Source organism: Rhinolophus sinicus, linkage group LG04 (genome assembly GCF_036562045.2).
Source record: "Rhinolophus sinicus isolate RSC01 linkage group LG04, ASM3656204v1, whole genome shotgun sequence".
Lineage (NCBI taxonomy): Eukaryota > Metazoa > Chordata > Mammalia > Chiroptera > Rhinolophidae > Rhinolophus > Rhinolophus sinicus.
In genome coordinates, this window is record NC_133754.1 from 69,217,235 (window position 1) to 69,238,603 (window position 21,369).

The 21,369-nt window shown below is 36.4% G+C and overlaps 1 protein-coding gene across 2 annotated transcripts in view; it reads right to left on the reverse strand.

The window, feature by feature from the left end:
* The window catches only part of DLC1 (DLC1 Rho GTPase activating protein), a 392,372-nt gene that overhangs the window by 344,578 nt on the left and 26,425 nt on the right, over positions 1–21,369 (reverse strand). The gene's annotated exons all lie outside the window — the stretch shown is intronic.

The window sequence follows — 21,369 nt, forward strand, 5'->3', positions numbered from 1 at the left end:
TGAATAATAGCTCTGACACTTCATTGCTCTGTGACCTCTAAGTATGTTCCTGATTTGTCAAGGCCTCAGTTTTTTCATCTCCCAATTTGTACCTAATTTGTAAGTTGTGATGATTAAATGAGATAATGAGTATAAAAAGCCAGGATCTGGTGCTGGCACATAGTTAATGCCCAAATAGGAATTACAGGTATTTATAATGGTAAATTATAAACAGGCTGTGTAATTTTCCATATTATAAAATTTTTATTGAAATTTATGTTTGTATGTTAAATTTGCAATAAGAAGTGATTGGAAGATACTACTGAAATATGCAACCTATGTAATTTGACGTGATGTTGACCTAATAGTTGTTAAAACTGCATGTCTAGAGAAGTCTGATATTACTTTTCTAAAGACAATACGGATGCACAAATGGTCCAGCTCTTGAATTTCCTGAAAGGAAAGCATAAATTGTGAAGAGAGTTAAATATATATGCAACTCCAGTTTCTCTCCTCCTGAATAATGATATAATAGGTGAATACTGTAGGAAAATATCAGGCAGGACAGCTTATTTTGTATAAAAAGTGGCAATTGGATTTCTCTTGATTTTTCAGTAGTTTATGTAAAACACTGCCTAACAATAAATCCACTTGTGTTCAGCCACCCATTCAACCTCCTCCCCCCCCCCCCAGTGAACAAAGTTATTTCCTCTTGTGGAAGAATTTAATAAAACATTTGAATAAAATAATCCTTTGATACAGCTGAAAAAAGGAGAAAGCACATTTGTCTTATTTGACTATGTATCTTAAAAGCAATTCAGAAAAAAAAGTAATTTATTGCCTAAGGGACTTTTATTTTTATATTATTATTTGAGCATAATGTGCGAGGTAACTATTCTAATGGCCATTGAAAATAAAGAATATATTTCAGCAAAACCTCTGGAATGCTCCCCTGTAGTCCACCCACCCCTTCCACTCCCAACCTTCTACCCCACCCCAAAGTCACTCCTGACCTCACTGGGTGACATCAGCCTGGGGCCCTTTCCCAGAAGGAGATCTCAAGGCTAAGACACAGTCATGGAGCTCTCTCCCACTCTGGGGACCACAAAAATCCCAAAAGTTTCTTAGCTAACACCCTTTAAAAAATTGAGGCCTGTGGAAAACCTACGCACGGAAAGTCTGTTTCTATTTCAGTTGTGTATCAGTTAAGATGGAAAATTTTTAAAGTCCACACAGATGGTAAATAAATTTCTGCTACATGAGGCAGTTCCTGGAATAAAGCAATTTTCTCAAATAACAAGTGCCAACTTATTTTTTCAGCGGGACTTATTTTTAACTTTCCCAGGGAATGGCTGAGAGACTGGGAGCAGTGTCCGTCCACCTTAGGAATCCGAGTCTCCTTCCAGAAGAAACTAATACTGTTCTCACTACAGACATACATGTATGTATGTGTACACATGTACATTGAATGAAGGGAGTGGTTGTTCATTTTCCTGGGGGAGGGCAAAGTGAGGGACTGAGAAAATGGAAATTTTGCAGAAATATTTGTTTTCATTTAATGTTTAGTTTTCGATAACTTACTCTAAACAGTATGAAATTAACCCATATTCTTGCTTAGGAATTCGTGAAATATCTTGACCGAATGACCATTAATCCTTGGGATTTTTTTATACACTGTTAGACTTGGCCCGTGTCTCCAGAAATCATTAGCATTAGTCTCCTAGGATATAGTTAACCCCCTCTGGTGGTTTGCTGGGTCATGCTTCACTGGGGAGAACCATCCTTGGGCTGCTGTTGGCAGGGAATGCTGGTATCTAAGACAAAAGGATGCCATTTACTAAATCAGGGCAATTCAAACATTTCCTCTAATAGCAGAGATCCCCTATTTATAAGAAACACAAATATTGACTAGTAAATCATTACATTGTCTTATAATGGATAGTTTCAATGAGGGTATTACGACAGAGTGCTATGTACATAGCCATTAGAAATATATTTTAGTATGTGTGCTGCCGAAGCGAGCACTAGAAATGTATTAACGTTTTTTTTTGTAAAATATTTCACTTAGCACTACAGAGGGTCTATCAATCTATCAGTAAATATTTACTCAGTGCCTAAATACTAATTATTGTGTGAGTAAGGAAAAAAGAAAAACCTGTCTTTGCCTTAAAGAAGTTAGAGTTGAAGAGACAACTATGAAGGAATAAGAGAACCACCAAGAGCAAGACTATGATGCTAAACATCGGGTTTAGAGGGTGATATGCTGACCTGCTATGTCAAGAGACATATTTCTATGGATTGAATATTTATTTTACTTCCAAATTATGTTGTTACCCTAACCCCCAATAATCCTTAGGAGGTATGGCCTTTGGGAGGTAATTAGGTTTAGATGAGGTCATGATGGGGGAGCACCTGCGTAGGATTCGTGTCCTTAAAGTAAAAGGAAGAGAAACCAGAGCTTTCTCTTTCTACCCTGTAAGGAAACAGTGAAACGGTAGCCTGCTGTAAGCCAGGAAGAGAGCCCTCACCAGAACCTGAGCATGCTGGCGCCCTGATCTCAGACTTCCGGCCTCCAAAACTGTGAGGAAACAAATGTCTGTTGTTTAAACCACCCAGTCTATGCCATTTTGTTACAGCGGCCTGAGTAGACTAAGACATATATGCAATGCTCAGGTAGAATCTATGAGTAAATCATCAGCATGGAACAGGAAACAGAGTTTTGGAAGAGAAGTTTTGAAGTCCTTTTTTTTCCTTTTTTTTTGAGGGGTGGGGAAGGGGAACAGGACTTTTTTGGGGTCCTTTTTTAGTGAAGCTGTATAACTTTTCAGTTACAATAACATCTTTGTGTGTGTGACAAATTCTAATGTTTGAGAGTAAACGCTGACAGACAATCACTATTACATTGAGACACAAACACAATTTACAAACAAGTACATGAGAAGTATTACTCCCAGGGAAGCTGGGAGTAATATAAAGGTTTCCTAATTCAACACCTTCCCTTGAACAAGGAGGAGACCAACTTGAGCAGGGGACACACGTGCTGTAGGTCAGAGGTGTTGCAGAGCTGGGATGAGAATAACATTGTTCCGTGAGCTAACTCCCTGCCCTCTCCGTTGCAACGTAAGAAACAATAACAGGTTCCCGGTTAGTGTTCTGTAGTCTGTATGTAAAATTTGTCAGTCTGGTTTATTGAGAATAAAATTCCTCTGAGATTAATTCCCCCTAGTTTTTTCACTTGGTTTTCTTTTATTTTGGTCACTAAGTTTTTGTGTTTTTATACCAAATCAAAGTGCAGGTGTTAACGATTGAATGAGAACATATTTTGATAATGACATCATTATAACAGAATTTTTTTATAGGCAAAGAAGACCAAACTATTAATTTCAGTTTTAAAAAGTAGTAAATGTCTACATGTTTGTAGCTGTTTTTCCTTTTTTGGCTTAAACATGTTGTATCAGGGTTGAATTTGTTTAAAATAGCCTTAGAAAAAAACCCAAATACTGTTTTCTTATCATCTAGGACAGATATCTTAATAATTAAGGTTGTTTCTGAAAATCTTTTCTCTGAAGAAAACCTTGATTTTAATTTTAGTTCAAAAGGACTTTAGTCTTCTGATTTTGACGGCCCCACATAAGGCCATCTTTCCTATCAGGACTTTGGCTAAAAAATAGAGGCTAAAATAATGAATTTCCTGTTATTCTTAGCATGTGCCCAGAAGCCATGGAGATTTTTGGATTTACTCAGTGAATTAAAGAAAGAAAGTGAATAAAAGACCCTATTATAAGTAGCAACCATAGAAAATAAAGATTATAAACAGTAGTAGTTTCATAATGAAAAAATAAATAAAAGACATAACTGCAACCACAAAATCTCCTCTGGAGGTGGGGAGACTGTGTGGGGCATTTCACTCTGAGGTAACCTGGGGGAAATACAAGCCCTGAGGTTACCACTCAAATCTTTAGAAGAACATAACTATGGACTGAAATCTAATTGACAAGTTTTGGGTATGTGGCCTTAAGAACTGCGAAGGAGACCAAGATGCCATCTTGGAAAACTAATTAGAGATAAACAAAATTATGCAGACTCTAAAAGAATGAACCTAAACTCTCATCATTTCCTTCAATCTGATATTGTCTGTGGTTCCCACATACCTGGGTCATTATTTCATAACCACTTCTCCACTGAATTCTGAATGGGTGGTGTAAAAATGTCTACAAGATAAACAGTTCTCAGTGTGTTTACCACTTCCCAGGATAAGAGAGGTGAGTAGGTTGCCTCTTAAAGCAAAAAGAAGCTATAGGGGTGAATTTTGTAATGGGGAAAATGCGTTCATTTATAAGTAACAAGCATGTTATACTTTTTGAACTTTAAATAGAATAAAAAAAATTATTATAATATTACTTCAGGAACCTAATTTGTATTGTTTATTGCTTTGTGAATATTAGGCTTTCCATGACATTTTAAAGCATTAAACCAGTTATTCAAAGTTTAACATCTATCAAAAAAGATTCGATTGAGGTTCTCAAAATATTGGATATTAAAAACATAAGCAAGTATGTTTTGATCATTTCAACAGATGTTTCTTATGCCTCTAAGAGGTTTAAATTTAGAGGAGACAAGACACATTTTCATTTTTACGTATGCATACACATCACTATTCTTTTCAGTGAGGCTAGTACATAAATACGCCATGCAATTTGTCACGTAAATGAGACCAATAGAGAGTGAAAGAGGGACCTAAGGAGGAAGGATGAGGGGTCAACAGGCGTAAAACTGAGTGGCCAGACAGCCAGGAGGAATGGTCACCACACAAATGGAGCATGCACCATAAAGTTACTTATGAATGTTTCCCTTCAAGGTTTTTTAGTTTCTTGAGGAGAATGACAGTGATTTATTCATCTTTGATAATCTGGCAATTAACATAATGCCCAAATGTTAGATGATTTTAAAAAGCTAAATGAATAAATTAATGATTAAGTAAATTATCAAAGTACATGTTTATGCAAGCAATTACAACTTTATTGTAGGACATACTACTTTGTGTATGTGAAATCAAAGAAGATGAGAACAGCAGAGTCAAGGACATAAGAAGTTGTCATAGTGAGTGAATCTTCTTCTCTTCTCTCAGACACATAGCAAGAGATATTGTGCTTTTCTCCTATACTAATCTTACTGGAAGTAAGATTTGTAGACAGTTGTGGCTGAGGGAGTAGAGACTCAGTCAGTCATTTATGCATTCATCAGCCCATCCATCCATCCATCCATCCATCCATCCATCCATCCATCCATCCCCTAGATAAATTCCTGTTTCTCACTTTACCATGTTGATTACTGAGACTACACAGGCGAAACACATAGCCTCTGCCTTCAAGGTGCATATATTATTGCCAAATTAGGGCATTTAATAGGTTCATCCTCAAATAAGATGACAAAAAATCACTTTTATTCTACTTCTTTTCTCAATGAAGACATTTTTAGGGAGAGAGGAATATGTGGTTTTGGAACTCAAAGTGGAATGAGTTTGAAACAGTTAAGTGGTAAATGCTGGAGTGGGGCAAGTAAGCATACAGAGTGACTACTAAGAGACTCTGGTGGCCAGAGAGTATGGATTTGTAGTGCATTTCTACAGGACTCATTAGAGTAGTGAGAGTAAGTTTAACATTTTAACAAACACTAGATACAGAGGACTTTAAGTTACAAGCTGGGGGATATGATCATCAGTGGAAGAAACTAAGAGATTGGGTTAGCTTTCTTTTATGAAGGGAAATAACCTGAAGATGATGTTTCCTTAGGAAGGTTAATCTGATTATACTGTGTAGAACCAGGGAGAGAGAGAGAGAGAGAGAGAGAGAGAGAGAGAGAGAGAGAGAGAGAGAGAGAGAGAGAGAGAACAAAAAACAGGGTCCAGGGAGATAGCAAGGAACTTATTATAGTTTTTCCTTATGCTGAGTTGAGCGTGTGGATGAGGTGGACACACAAGGAGTGGAGACACATAAATGACATATTCCTACAAGAATCACAGAGGGATTACACACCAAGCACCTATTCTAACCAATTTTCCTTAGTCATAACTAGGAAAGGTCAACCAAAATCATTAAATCTTTAAAGAAAAATCAGTAGCAGGGAAACAGACTGCTGTACAAAAAGAAATAATTCAGGTGATACTGACAACACATTAAAAACCTCTAAACCTCACTTCATTACTATAGTTAGAATCTCAGAGAGATAGGAGAGCATTGCGTCCAGCAAACATGAACATGTTATTAGCACAATTACAAGCAGAAAACATACTCCATATTCTTCACCTTCCCCCTGGTTACAGGTATGAACTCTCAGCTCCAGTCTAAACCCAATCTCTTCACTGGGCACTGGATCTCCTCCTCTCTCATCAGTTCAAGGACATCACCCCTAGAACAGTCTCCTATCTTGTATCTGACATTTCTTCTACTGGGTCATTTCTATCACCTTCCAAATATGATGTCAAAATATCTCCCATTAAAAATAATAATAATAAAAAATCTTTCTTAACGCTGTATCTTCCTCTGGCTTCCACCCTCTTTCTTCGTTTTCTTTTATACCAAATATTAAATTGTTATTTAATAGTTGTCTTTGCTCACTTTCTTCAATTCCTGTCCTCCCTTTTGCTTTTGAATCCACTGAAAGAAAGCATCTGTTCCCACCAAAACTGCTATGAAGAAGCAGGCCAAAGAACTTTATGCTGTTAAATGCCAAGTTTCTTCTTGTTCTACTTGCAACACTGGGAACATTTGATCTCTCTCTTTTTAGAAATACATGGTTTCTAGGATCCTATTACTATTTGATTACTCTGCTCCATTTGTTCATTCCACTTCTTAGTTGGTTTACTATTCATTGGTTGATTTATTCTCTGCTTCCTTACCCTCTAAAATAAGTCCTTGACAGAAAAGGTGTTATTTCTTATCCCTCAGGTCTGGAAGATTGTTTGGTACATAATAGGTGCTCAATAACTGTTTATTGGCCAGGTAATTGAATGAAAACAACAAAGAGCTATGTAAGTTAAAAATATGACTGAACAATAAATACTTTAATGGATAGTGAATAATAAAATGGGTGTATCTGAAGACCAAGCTGTTGATTTGGTCTAGTGAGTCAAGAAAATCTAACAGCAATTAAAGAAAAAATACAAAGAAATGTCAAATCATAGGTAGAAGTTAAGAGACATAGATACAGTTAATGTCAAAACATCTGATACATGCATGTATCACTTAAATAATAAAAAGATAAAAGTAGGTAGTTGATGACTAAATTAATGCTATCTTAGTGGAAGTATTATATCTTTTTTCAAGTTAAACAGTAAGGCAATTTAAAGCTTGGAATTGATTCAGGAATTTTGACTTCACATATATTTGACTTATAACTATGAAAAACATGTTATTTCTCAAGCAAAATAAGGTACCTCTCACGTAGAAATGTCCTTATGTTATTTGCTATAGTTTACATTTATTTTTATTCCAATTTCCAAAGAGCTATCAGGTAGAATTAAAGCTGAGAAAATATAGCATGAGGTCATTAAGAGATTTAATTGGAACAAGAAGACAATAAAAAGAGCAGTATTAATTCTTACTGTGCACTCAGCTAATGCTTGAAATGCTGTTCTTGTCTTCACTCAATCACTCATTCCACAGAAATGTAATAAATGCACACTGTACACCAGGCATATGCTAGGCATTAAGGGGAACACGGTGAATAAATCATGAGCATGCTAGTCCCTGCCTTCAAGGAATTTAGTTTCAAGTGTAGGTATGTGCACTAGTTTCTTGAGGCTGCTGTAACAAATTATATATCACAAACCTAGTCCCTTAAAACTACAGAATTTTTTTTTTTTCCTCATAGTTCCTGGGGCCAGAAATTACAGTGAGTTGGCAGGGCCACTCTCTTGGAAGGCTCTAGAGGAGGACCTATTCTTGCCTTTTCCATCTCTGGTGGCTCTAGGTATTCGTTGGCTGGTGGCTGCATAACTCCAATTTCTACCTTCATCTTCACATAGCCTTCTCCTCTGTGTCTTCTGCTCTCTGTCTTTTATAAGGACACTTGACATTGGATTTAGGGTTCACCCAGGTAATGTCGGATAACTTCCTTTTGAGATCCTTCACTTAATTCCATCTGCAAAGACCCATTTTCCAAATAAGTTCACCTTCACAGGTTCCAGTGGTGAGGACATGCACACACCTTTTTTGGGGAGCCACATTTCTGTCTCTACAGTATGGACACATGACTAGGTCATTCCAACACAGTGTGGTAAATGCTATGCTAGAATCTGTACGGGGGCAGCATAGAAGGAGGCCCCAATTCAGTCTGAGGAGTTGAGGGAAGACTTTTTTGAGTGAAGTGACGTGTAATATGAGACCTGAAGAATGGCAAGGGCAGGAAGGTGGTCTGGGGAGAGCTTTCTGGATGAGGAAGGTAATGAGTGACTCAGAGTAGTTTAATGTGGCTGTAAAATGTGAGATGAGGAGATGTATAAAATAAGACTCTAGGTAAACAGGGGTAAGATTGTGACTGTTGTCAGGCAGCAGTCTAGCCGACTGTCTCCTCGTACCTTTCCCTAAGGAAAAAAGAGTCTGTGAGACTGTGCCTTCTTGGGACTTTGCTTATCTTTATGTTTACACCTAATGTCTCTCTGTCCGGTCCCCAAAAGATGGTTTGCCATCCAAGGAAGGACAGATAAGATTTCTCATGTGAGGAACAACCTAAGATAGGCGGAACCGTGTGGGGACCCCCAATGAGCTACTATGGAAAATATGGGAAGGAGCAGTGCCTCCCCTTCCTCCTGCTTAAAGGAAGCCACTGCTGACACTGGCTTTCCCTCTCACCTGATTGTGAGAGAAGTTAGGAGAGCCATAATATCAGCTCTCCCTGTTTAGCTCAACAACAAAGTTTTATCATGAGACATCCCCAGGAGGGTACACACCTTAAATAAGCCATCATAGGATTTTCTGCTCCTGCTGTTTGCAGGCAGGGATAATTGGATTAAATTACCTTTGTGATATGATGGATGAGTTTCACAGACTGTAGATAAGATAATTTTTACTCCCTTGTATAATCAATAAAAGCCACCAGTCAGCCTGATTTTGCACTCCAGTCTTTCAGGACTGTGAGACCCTTGGCCCTCTGAGATTCAACTGCATTAAGTCTCTGTTTCTCTCTTTCTTAAAACTTAACCTAAAGCCACCCCTTCTTGTTCTCTCACTGCCCGTGTTGCACTGGACGCGACATGTGACTCCTTGAAAACCTTGTCTAGCATATTGGAATTTTAAAGCTGTGGAGGGGAGGGGGACAGATTTGCATTGTATAAAGTTAATTGGGACACTGTATGGAGAATAGATTGATGGGGATTAGGACTGAGCCCAAATAAACTGTTAGGATGATGTTGCGGTAATTTGATCAAGAGATAGTAGGGGGACAAAAAGCATAGAGATGAAAAATATCGAAGATGTAGAATTATTGTTTCACAAGAATTGCTAATGACGGCTAAATTCACAGGTGCATTTCTACATTGTTTATAAAATTTCATCTGACCTTTCTAGAACTATGATTAGTCCACAGGTGTATGTAGACATATAATAATACAGATCTAACAGCAGCAGTTTTTAATAAACATTTTGAATTTGTGAAACACATCTTTTGCATGGGTTAATTTTCTTTAGTTCTTAGAGCTATGGATGCACTTTAATTTGCATTGCTTCCTGTGGGGACAGAGTCCCGGAGGGTGGTTTCCAGGCTCTCGGACTCATGTGGAGGGGTGTTGGCTCGGGTAGTAGATGGCGGTCAGCTGTGGCTAATTGGCCGTCAGCTGTGACCAGTTGGCAACTCGGCCACTGATGTAACTGCCGTGGCTGTGCTAGTGAGTCAGAGAGAAGAGAGTGAGTCGGTGGGTTGGCAGGCAGAAAAGCAGACAGCAGGTCACACGTCGTGTGGCTCCAGCCTCCAGTGAGACTATAGTGCCACCAGTGAGACTATAGTGGTATGACTCCCCTACCTATGGCTCCGTGGATGTTCCTTTTTGGCCTAGCCATATCTTGCATTCTTACGTGGGGAGCGGGACTAGAGGCCCCGCAGGCCCCCTCGCACGACAAATGGCGCAGTGATCAGGGTTCCCCGCACGACACTTCCAAGTAAATTTGACTTTGTAAACTCCTTCCTAAGTGAAAGGGTGGGGCTATATATTTGGGTGGTGGATATTGTTTAGAACTCACTCTTGATTATATGTACCTGTTTAGTTCTTTTGATTTTAAAAAGTTTCACAAGAAGGTTAGCAATGCAGAAGGGTGTTATCAAAGTGATAGTGAAATTCTGTGCAGAAAGAACTAAGGCAGCAGCAGTGGGAGAATGTAAATATGTCACTTTAAACATAAGCAGTTCCTCAAGGAGAATGAGCAGTACTGCACACCGAGGGAAAAATCCCGTGGGCTGCTTCTCACCTGGGTGCCCACTGGCCACAGCAGAGGGTGCTTAATGACTGACACGTGGGAGAGAGATTACCAGGCATCAGATCGTGGCCTGGCCAGCAACCTCAGAAGGAAGTATTTGATCATTTGCTAATAATTCTTCCAAAGTCAACTTTTATTGTTAAGCAGTTGAAATGGTAGCAATCACTTGAAAACACTGTCAAGTATATAACTCTCCAGATTTGAACGTAGAACCACAACCTAAATCCCTAGACCAGGTTGTTATTCACCTTAAGTGTGTTGGCTACACCTCTTTGGTATTTTAAACATGATTTTGTGGGTGCTTTATGTTCCCTTCCAATAGCAGGGGTTTCTGGGATCTAGTAACACATTTCTATTTTCTCCTCAGTAGAGACTGACTTTTCTTTTTCTTCCCTGAGTCCCCGTATTGTGTAGGAAACCATAATGTGGCCATTTTTATTATTCACACTATTCTGTTTTAGTCTCTCAGCATAAACAATATATGTGAAGTGACTTTAATGTAGGCTGATAATAAACAGCATAACAACGTCCCCTCTTTGAGTCTGCAGCTCTCCTTGTTCTTATGCGTATACCATCCTCACCCTTTAGGAAGTTTTGCCGTGGTGCTCTGTATAATAACCAGAGCTCCAGTTCAGTATTGTGCAGCCCTCTGACTTTAGAAAGGAATAGTGGAGGCACGAACAGTGAGCAGTAGGTCACATGTATCAGGCACGATATCAATGTAGTGACTTCTGTATTGATATCTCTTGAGAAAATTTGGTCCTCTTAAAAATGAAAAGATTTATGTGGAAGTTAGTAATTAAGTTTCATCATGAATGGACTTACTGTAAGCAATACAATTATTGCCAATTTATTCTCTATCAAGAAAATAAATGGTCTCAGTTGTCAAGTTTGGAAATTTAGGATTACAATTACCATAAGGTATTGCATGTGAAAAATAGATGTATTTCCATTTTAAATAGCCCAGAATAGGCTGATGCACAACTTAGCATGCTTTTTGTTTCTAGTCTAGACAGAATTTTAAGTATAAAAATCTAGTAATTTACATGACTACTAATATGTTTAAAAGAAAAAAATTTGCATGATGATTATATGGCAATTCACTCGCTAGTTTCCTTTCTTCCCTGGCCTCCTTAATGATTGCTCACAGTATAGAACTTGTTTGAAATACTTTTTAGCTTGTTTAAAATTTATCATCCCTCAACCCAAACACTGTGGACATCTGAGAGAAAGCACTTTGTAACTTCTAAGTGGATAGAGATAATATTTATGATAAAAGTCTAGGTTGATCACAGGGAAAGAGTACAGAATAATTGAATTAAATGGAAATTCATGCCTCAGGAAAGAGCAACATTTTCTTAGAAAACTAGAGAAGCTGAGGAAAACTTCATTTTAGATTCTATTTTCAGTTTTTTTAAATGTATTTTATATTTTTGTCAGCATATACCTGAAATAGTTGTTAAATTCTCAAAGCTGTTTTTTTTTCTGCATACAAAGTGGACAAATGTCTGAAATAGAAGGATAAAACATTTCCTTTCATCGTTCAAAAAAAACTTAATATTAGGTTTGTGTTACATTTTGCTGTTGGCCAATTCTTTCTGATTACTTTTAAATTATAGCTTTTCCATGATAATATGCAATTCAGCATCTTCTCTGTGGGTTAGCAACTTTGCATTGGTAACAAGACATACCACTATTAGCACTCTAAGTTACAGCTCCTTGGCCTTGTCAACACACACGCATTATTCCAGTTAAAGTGAAATGCAAGGACGTTTAAAGTCTCTTCCAGCTGGAACATTCCACGAACCTATGAAAAGCAAATTCTCTGTCCCTCATCCCATAGTGGTTTGTAGGATGCTGCCTACACAGTGTAGTTGACTGAACAATGTCTTGTGTGTTGGGTAAATGAACATGTGAGAGGACACCAAACACCATGTTACCGTCTTACAGCAAAATGAAGACAAAAATGCAAGGAATATTATTGAGGAATGGATTGAAAATTAAAGTTCCATCTATACAATGGCAAATATATACTGTGAGTAGTAACTATTGTCCTGTTCAGCTGTTTCTTTCTTAAGGTAGACACTGGTCAGCTGTGTTGACTGAAATTCCACTTCCCTGTGACTTGTGGGTTGCCAGAGAAAAAATGGTCCGTAGGCCTCGAAGGTGATATTTACCGCAGAGGCTGAGCCTGCTTCCGGTTTTCTTTTGTACTTCCTTTAGAAACATGTGAAAGCAGAGTACCATCAGCCAACTTGCTTGCGTTGCTGCTGTAGGTAGCTGCTACTTAATTCCCATGTGTTTTGTCACTTCTTCTACTCCAAGTTCCAGTAAAGACTGTACTTACTGCAGGAAGCCAAATACTGCATTTCATATTGTGCTTGATTATTGCAAATACTAAAAAATTATATATATTGGAAATATATATATTGCAAATACTGAAAAATAAGTTCATTTAAATATGTATATATATTTTTTAGATTTCCTGCGATAAGTTTGGGCTTTATACATTACATAATTCCCTTAAGAAAAAGTTTAACTCAATCAGAAATTCATAAGTGGATTTTCTGGCATAAATTGACATTTAATCTAAATAATATTTAAATGATAATGTTGGAAAGGAAGGCTCTTATCCAGCACGCTGAGCTTGAGCACTAATCTTTTCCGATCAGAGTTGGTCATGTAACAACAGAAGGCGAGTAGCACGGTCGTTGAGTGCTGTCCTCTAAACACATTTTTATCCATCAGAGAATTGTCATGACTCATAGGGCCTATGGGTTCTTATTTTGAAAGCATTTCTTAATTTATACTTAAGTAAGATGAAAATTGAAATTTCATCTTTATCAGATATTTATGAAGTACATTTCTCATCTGTTACACTCTGACTGAAATGCCTTTGGGTACCTCTTCAAAGTGACTTGAAAGAAAATTTCCAGTTGTGCATTAGGCCAATATGTAAGTAGAATGTGAAGCATTATAATCAGAATTGAATTTTTAACAAACAAGGAATTATTCTCTTGCTTTTTCACTTCTTGTGCTTTAGTCAATTATGCTGTTAATTTATCTTGTTACAATTGTCCATAATTATTAAAAAATTAATAGCATGCCATAGATGATTCTTACATATTTATGAGGTTATGCAAGTTAGTGGGAATCACTGTCTCATCTTATCATCAGGTTAGAGTTGAACCATTTTGCTAGTATGCCTCCTGGTAATGTTTTAGTCGTCAAGCAAATTTTCATGATTTTTCATCTTACTTTTCTGCTAACTAATCAAATACTAACTGTAGAGCAAATAACATTTTTCAGCACTCATTAGTATGTTGAAATCTAGATTATTTATTTATTTCAGGTAAAGAGAGCCTAGAAATTACTTAGCTGAAAATCTAAGTTTGACAACAGAAACCTGCTTTGCCTAAGCTAAAGTACAGCATATGAAATACTGTCATCTTTTGATTTTCATAACACCAAAAAAAAAAAAAAAAAGAAAAAGAAAGAAAGAAACCCTTAGCATTAGCATTTAAAAGTTTCTGTTTACAAAATGGCTTTTTTGAATTATTTGCTTATTTCAGTTACTCCCTAGATTTAAGCCTGTGTCTTTTTTTAAATTTATTTTTTAAAATGTATTTCTCAAGAACAGTTAAAGTAGGTACTGAGAGATCCTTCTCTCTCATTCTCACAAGTGCAAAGTCTTTGCATTCTTCAAAGCACAGCTCAGGCACCACTAGGTGAAGCCCGCTCTGACTTCCTCATGGATGGAGCACCTCCCCTGTCTCTAATGCTCTAGTTCCAGAGATCTTAATATGTTCTAAATTGGATGAGATTGAACCATGATGTTACTGTACAGATGGTTCAAAACCTAATATTACATTAGGTTCTAATAGTAATAGTTATTAAAATTAGTTGAGATGAATATTTTTAAATTTATTATTTGTGTTATGGTGCCCCTACTAGTGTGTAAACAACTTTAGGTAAGGATGCATGTATGATTCTTATTCAGAGTCTTTGGCACACATGGCCAAGTGCATGGGAAAGAGAAGGGACTTAATATTGATTTAGTTAATGAACACATATTCCAGGCTCTATTATATAATGCTTAGATAGCAACGATGTCCATGGGTGTTGACTTACTTTCTAAATCCTGTCTTAAATTTTGTTACTTTCCATACAATTATTCCCAGATAGTTCAGCTTACTCTTAGATCTATAACTATGGCAATTTAATAAGATAAACAAACAAACAAACAAACAAAAAACAATGACTATAGTTACTACTTCTAGTTAAAGTCACATGGCGTTTACTATGTACAGAGACTGTTTTAATTACTTTATGTATTAATTTATCTAATATTCCTAACAGCAGAGTGAGGTATGCCATTATACAGATGAAAAAAACTGAGACACAGGGAGAATAACTAACATCCAACTATAAGGGCGGGAAGCAGTTTGCTGTCAGAGTCCATTGGCTTAATTACTTTGTTCTATGTAGAAGCTGTGAAGACTTAACATGGTCTGTGCAGCACTCTGGAAATCTCCAACTAGAGTAGCTAGTGACCCTGGCTGGCTATATATGCTGTGAATTAAGATTTCACTAGAATGTGACTTATTCTCAGATATAATTCTGCAATTCTTCTGTTATTTAACTGTCAAATCTTCACCTCAAGTTTTGGTTAAAAAATAAGTGGTTCTAGTGGTTGTACTATGTAGCTGTTTAATCACTTTTTCTATCTCATTTGATGTTCCTAACATTTTTTGTTGTTGTTGTACCTAACAATTTTGTGATGTAGGGACTCTTGTTTCCATTTTCCAGAGACATATAAGGCTCAGGAAGGTTAAATAACACCCCTCAATTTAGATTGTGCTCTTTTTCGTCATTACGCTTTAATCTCTTGGTTAGAAAATCAAGCTCAGACCAAGCTACTCATTTTCTAGACCAAATAGTGATGCTATTTTAATTTTTTTTAAACCTCTGGGTTAACTTTTAATGTATATAAAAAGCAGTAAACCCTTTTGAAGTTTCACTGGCTCAAAAAAATAGAACCAAAAATTGAAGCGTTTCATTAATCACTAGTTTATCCCTATGCCAACGGAGAAATAGAAATGAAAAAAGAATAAAAGTGTACTTTCCTATTTGTTTATGTTTCCTTTGAAAATTGTGAGGTTATCTCTAAAGTAGCACTATAATTCTCTTGACAGTTAGAAACTTATCTGTGGACTAGAGATCTTGTTGGCAGCGGGGGGAAGTACTTTATTTCTAAGAACATGAGCCAGAAAAAAATAGTCTGTTGGCACCATTGCGTTTAGTGCCCAGATAACAGAGGCAGGGCTCTGTTATGTAGGCTATGCCAGTTATCCCAACTTTTGTGGATACTGGCATTTCTTTGAGGGAGGCAGCCAAAATCTATGGTGGCTTTGTTGGTATTAAAAGATTAATAAGTTGGTCCTGGTTTATAGTAAAAGAAATCCGTGAGGAAGAAACTAAATGTTTCACTATTATGATAGCCTCTAATGTGCAATTGGCTCTGATATACCTATTAATTATTTAAAATAACATCATAAAGCTTGTATTAATTCTTGCTCCAATAAAAGCTGATGTTGGATAAATGTGAACTTATTAATGATCTTGTTACTAATAATGTAAATTGCAGTTTTGGTTCAAGTCACTGGTTGGAACAGAGGCCCATCACACTTCATAACTACTTAAAAAAAAAATCTGGAACAAGAAAAGTTTGGATCTAATTGCTTTCATTCAGAATATATTTTTCTGACTTAAAGGCACCTGGCAACAAATCTCCCCACTTTATGTGGTTTTCACAATAGAACTTAAAAAGTAATTTACTATTGTCTAATACTCTTTAAACAAAAGTCCCTCAATCTCTTGTACTCACTCGTCTTTCAGTTTTTTTCTTTATTATTCCTGTCATCTCTCCTTCAGTCTACTCCCAACTTCCTCAAAGTAATATTAAGCAGAAAAGCTAGAAAATTTCTAACCAGTGGCCTCCCAACGTTTTTTATTACATTTTTTTCAGCAAGCACATGTATGATATTTACTTATAAACTATAATGCATTTGTTTTTGTAATAATATATTATGTATCTTATTAAATATATACAAAATTAAAAAATAAAAGTGAATGACGATTCTAATATTTTCCTCCTCTGCACTCACTCTTGCCTACTCCTCTCTGGAGACAACTGAGGGCATTCTAAATAACATTTACCACTCAGATTACTATATAACTAATTAGTTATAATTAATTAGTTATTTTGGGGCAAAGGGTAGTAATAATCTTAAACTTGAAGGTTGCTTCATACATCCAGATTATACATAATTTTTTCTCCCTCTGTTCTCTCATGCCCTGTTTTAGCATGGAGCTAGCAGGAAAGAGAAGAGATTATGGTATAAAGTATGGGATATATGGTCACTGATTTTGGTTGTCTGACTTAACTTCTGCATCTTTACAACTTGGACTATTGACACCTGATATTGTCTTCTGAAAATAAATCTTTTACCATGACAGGGATATTTATTCATTCAAACATTTATGAAGAGGGTTCTAAGAAATGGACTGGATGCTATAGACACAACACTGAGTTGCCAACACTGAGACACAAAACTGTCCTCCCCAACAAGCTTATGTTTTAGTTACGGTGGGATCAAATTAATTTTTAGTAAACATGATAATAGGAATAAGTCCTCTATGAATGAAGAAAGAATCAAGCAACTAACTTGGCTGAGGGAATTGGGGAAAGTCCCTCCAATGTGAAAACGCTTGTGGATCTTGATATCTGAGCTTATCAGGGCTTCATCTTCAGCTTGGTGGAGCTACAGTCCAAGTTGGCAGAGTTCCTTATGTGAAATGATAATAATAGTAACTCATCTCCACCTGCTCTGTAATCGCTAGAGTCAAATTCATGTTCCTTGTCTCCTTGTTAAACTTCTGTTGGTGATAACCATAACTTCATCATATTGAAATAAAATCTGATTCCAGCCTGCTACGAATCTACTTTTTGTCAAGGACTTGCATTGTTATTTCTCCTTGCAAGTGACGGTGCTTCTTTTGGTGCCCTATTGTAGCCTATTCTTCTGTTTCTCTCTGTGTTCCCCACCCCAGCTCTATCTCTCTTTTTCTTTTCCTTTTTCTCCCCACCCCCCCTCTGCCACTCCTCCTTGTGCCCCATTTCCCTTCTCTCTTTCTCACTACTGTTCCCTCCCTCCATTGCTAGCCTATGTGTTAGTAAAACAGACACCTTATTTAGAAAGTATAGCAGTGTTTTAGGGACTCTATGTTTCACAATGCAAGGAACTCCGCTCTCTGGCTCATGGTGGTGTACCAAGTATATAAAATAGGACCTGGGATGTTGAAAATCCTCAATATTTATTACTGATTGATTTTATCAGACACTGTATCTAGTGTTATTCTTTATCATATAATTAAATGTTTTTGCATTTCTAGTTGGCGTTAGGGGAATTATGTTCTCAGGCAAAGTATTTGAGCCCCAATTATTTACAAATATGCTTTTGGCTTTCTAGTTGTTTATAAGGCCAAAACCAGTTTAAATGGCATGAAATAATTTATGGTTTTCAATGACCAAAGGGTACAGAATGAGCCTTCATAAAGCTACCAGTTTTACTTGGGACACAAACCCAACTAAAAACATGGCCGAGGTGAGTTGGTGTTATCCATCTACAGACCAACTTTCTATCTTGTACAACTTTTCTTTGCCAACTCTAATTCTTGACCTAGGGAAACAAAGTTTAAAAACAATACAATCTGCTCAACAGGCCTATGTCTTTAAAAATCAATGTGACTTCAGTGTAAACCATGCTGTTATTATGAATCTACCTAGAGAGCTCTATATACTTACCCTGCTTTGTCAACTGATACCAGGCTTATTAACAAACTCTAATTCTCCCACTAGTCCTTGCTTTCATTCAACATATCTTGGGACCTTAGCTTAACCATCTTTTTGATTTTTATTTCTTAGACAAGTTTTTCCTTCCCTTTTATATTCTTCCAGTTGGCCCCCTATCTTGGTCCGTTCTATCTTCTGCATACTATGTTCTGTATGTCACTAATCAGTCGGTGTTAACCTCCCCATGCTACAAGACTCATACATAGGCATATTTTAAAGATAGGGTAAGGAGAAAACATTTCATTTTTATTAGTCATTGCTACTGTTCAGAGATGGAGTACAATATGTACAAAATAATGTTTTGCGCCTGATGGTTTTTCCACAAGAAAAAGTGTAGCATTTGATCAACATCACCTTAACATACAAAACAGTTTCCTAACCTGGAAAGGTGTTCTGTAGTGTGAAATTAAAGCATCAGGTATTTATACAGAATATCATGGAACAAATATGCAGCCTTTTTATTCCTTTCATAACATGCCATGATATAATGGCATATATCTATATTAGGGTATTGTTCATTGTCATATTTATGTTATATGTTATGAATATAAAATTTCCCCTTCTTCTCTGATAATAGAATTTTTAGCCAAGAGCTGCTTGTCTCGAATGCAGACTCCATTTCTCAGCCCTTAGTGCTAGGTGTGGCCGTGGAAGTAACTTGTTACACAGGGAATAAGAGAGAAAAAGAAGTGTACACCTTCTGGGTCCCACCTTTACACACAAGTGTGGCCATCCTGCACACATTCCTCTTCCCACTGACTTGAATGTGGATAAGGGCCTGAGGTGGCAGAGTAGTGAGATAAAATGGGGTATCAGGTTTCGATGACATAGAGTCTGCACATGGGTCCAGAACTGCTTATTCCCAATTATTACGTGTGTGTGAGAGAAAGAGGTTGTTTAAGCCACTTTTATGCTGGTTTTCTGTGATAGCAGTGAAATCCATGCATAAATGATATAGTTTAGTCTATTGTTGGAATGTGAAGTTTTTGTTTAAATGTGGAACTAGGTTTCTTCCCAAATTTCAGATCATCTTTGCACTATATTTTGGAATTTATTTTGCTTTGTAATATGGATTATGTTTTATGTGAGCAAATGAAAATATGTTCTTACATTTATGTAATTATTATGGTTATTCAAAAATTTGGGAACTATTTAAATAGGCTCTATGGAAGACTGAATTTTGGGCTCTCTTTAATTAGTAAACCACCATCAAGAACAAATACACTAGTTCTCTAAAAAAAGGCTAACCTCAAATCTTTCCCTACATATTTTCCATCTTCACATCTCATTTGGTTTAAAGAGACCACTTCTTAGACTGTCTACCTCCTCCAGATTTCTTTGGAATTTTTCTCTAAGATTTGCTGTTAACCAGCTGCCTTACCCCACCCACACCCTATAAGTGCTGGTCATATTCCACACGACATTTTGGCTCATTTGCTAATGTCTGTTCATAATCTGTTTGGTCTTCCTTTGATTTCAGCGGCTTCAATTTAATGATATATTTCATCATTTTGGGGGAATTATTAGCTTAAAAGGTTAATATTTACATATACTACAAATGCAGTCCTTTCTAATTGAAACTCCTAATAAATATGTGTGTGGCTACCCTTGAAGGTCAGAAATATCATTGCAAAACAAGAAAAAAATGCATCATGCAAAACAATGAATGCCTGCCAAGATTTATAGGTTTCAAGGGATGATAATTTATATCTAAAGTACAATGGTATCTCTGGAGTACTACTATTTCAGTACATTCTGAGGTTCACTCTTATAAGCTCTATTTTTGTTTTCAGTTTTTTCAAGTTTTAGAATCTTGATTATATCCTGACCAAAACAATTCTCGCTCATAAATTCAACGAAGGATTTGGTTCACTCACATGACCTTCAGATAATGAGATGATTAAAGTTCTCTAACTGAAATTTTATTAGCTCATATTCTCTTTTACCTTTCCAAGTTCTAATCTTAAAGATGTCACCATGGCTGACAAATAATTTTAAAGATACATACAATTAAGCAAACTCTTTTTAGAATCTAGCACCTAATACCTTAGACATGAAAACGTATGTCTCCCCAAAAGGCTTATGTGTTTTAAACTAGATGCACTGACATTAGGAATTGAGTAATTGATCGGAACCCTGATTGATATTTTTAAAAACTTTATAAATATGTGTTTCTATTTCATAAAAGTAATAATAATCATAATAACTAGATAAAGAGTTGTTTTGTGCCATGTAGAAAATGCTTCAAATAGTTTATATACCTAATGTTATTTTGTTTTTGTACCTCTGTTCATTATATTTCTTCCATAATTCTATGAAATTTTACAAAAATTATATAGGGTAAAAAGTGAAAATCCTTTGCTTCTACCCTTTTAATTTCATTCTCTCAAAGTAACTGCTATTAACAATTGTACGCCTACTTAGGTAGAATTTGGCATATTCAGTCACATAGAGAGGTTTATCCCCCTGTCTATCTCTCTATCTCTATCTCTATCTCTATCTCTATCTCTATCTCTATCTCTATCTATCTGTATATCTATATCCACATATTTTGTTATATAAGGTTGGATGTGCTATACATATTGGTCTGCCACTGTCTTTTTCTCAGATACACATGACATCATGAGCATCATTCAGTTAGTTCACATGGCTCACTCTATCTTTTTAATGGCAGTGTAGCATTCCAAACTGTAACTTAGTTTATACACAGCATTTTATTATTAACTATAGCATATACATAGCATTCTGAACAATAGTTAGACATTCTTTATTGATAGGAAATTTGGCTTCTTTTTTTTGGTCAGTAACATACAATACAATGATGCACATCTCTGTACATATATTTTTATGAAATTGTTTTATTTCTTTTGGCAAATTTCTAAAATGGCTAATTGCCAATTCAAAAGGTATTTTAACTCTCATCAATATCAAATAGAACAAAATTTCCTACACATTTTGATTCTAGAGGCTCCTCCTATAACTACGCTTTTCCAGAGTAAATTCCAA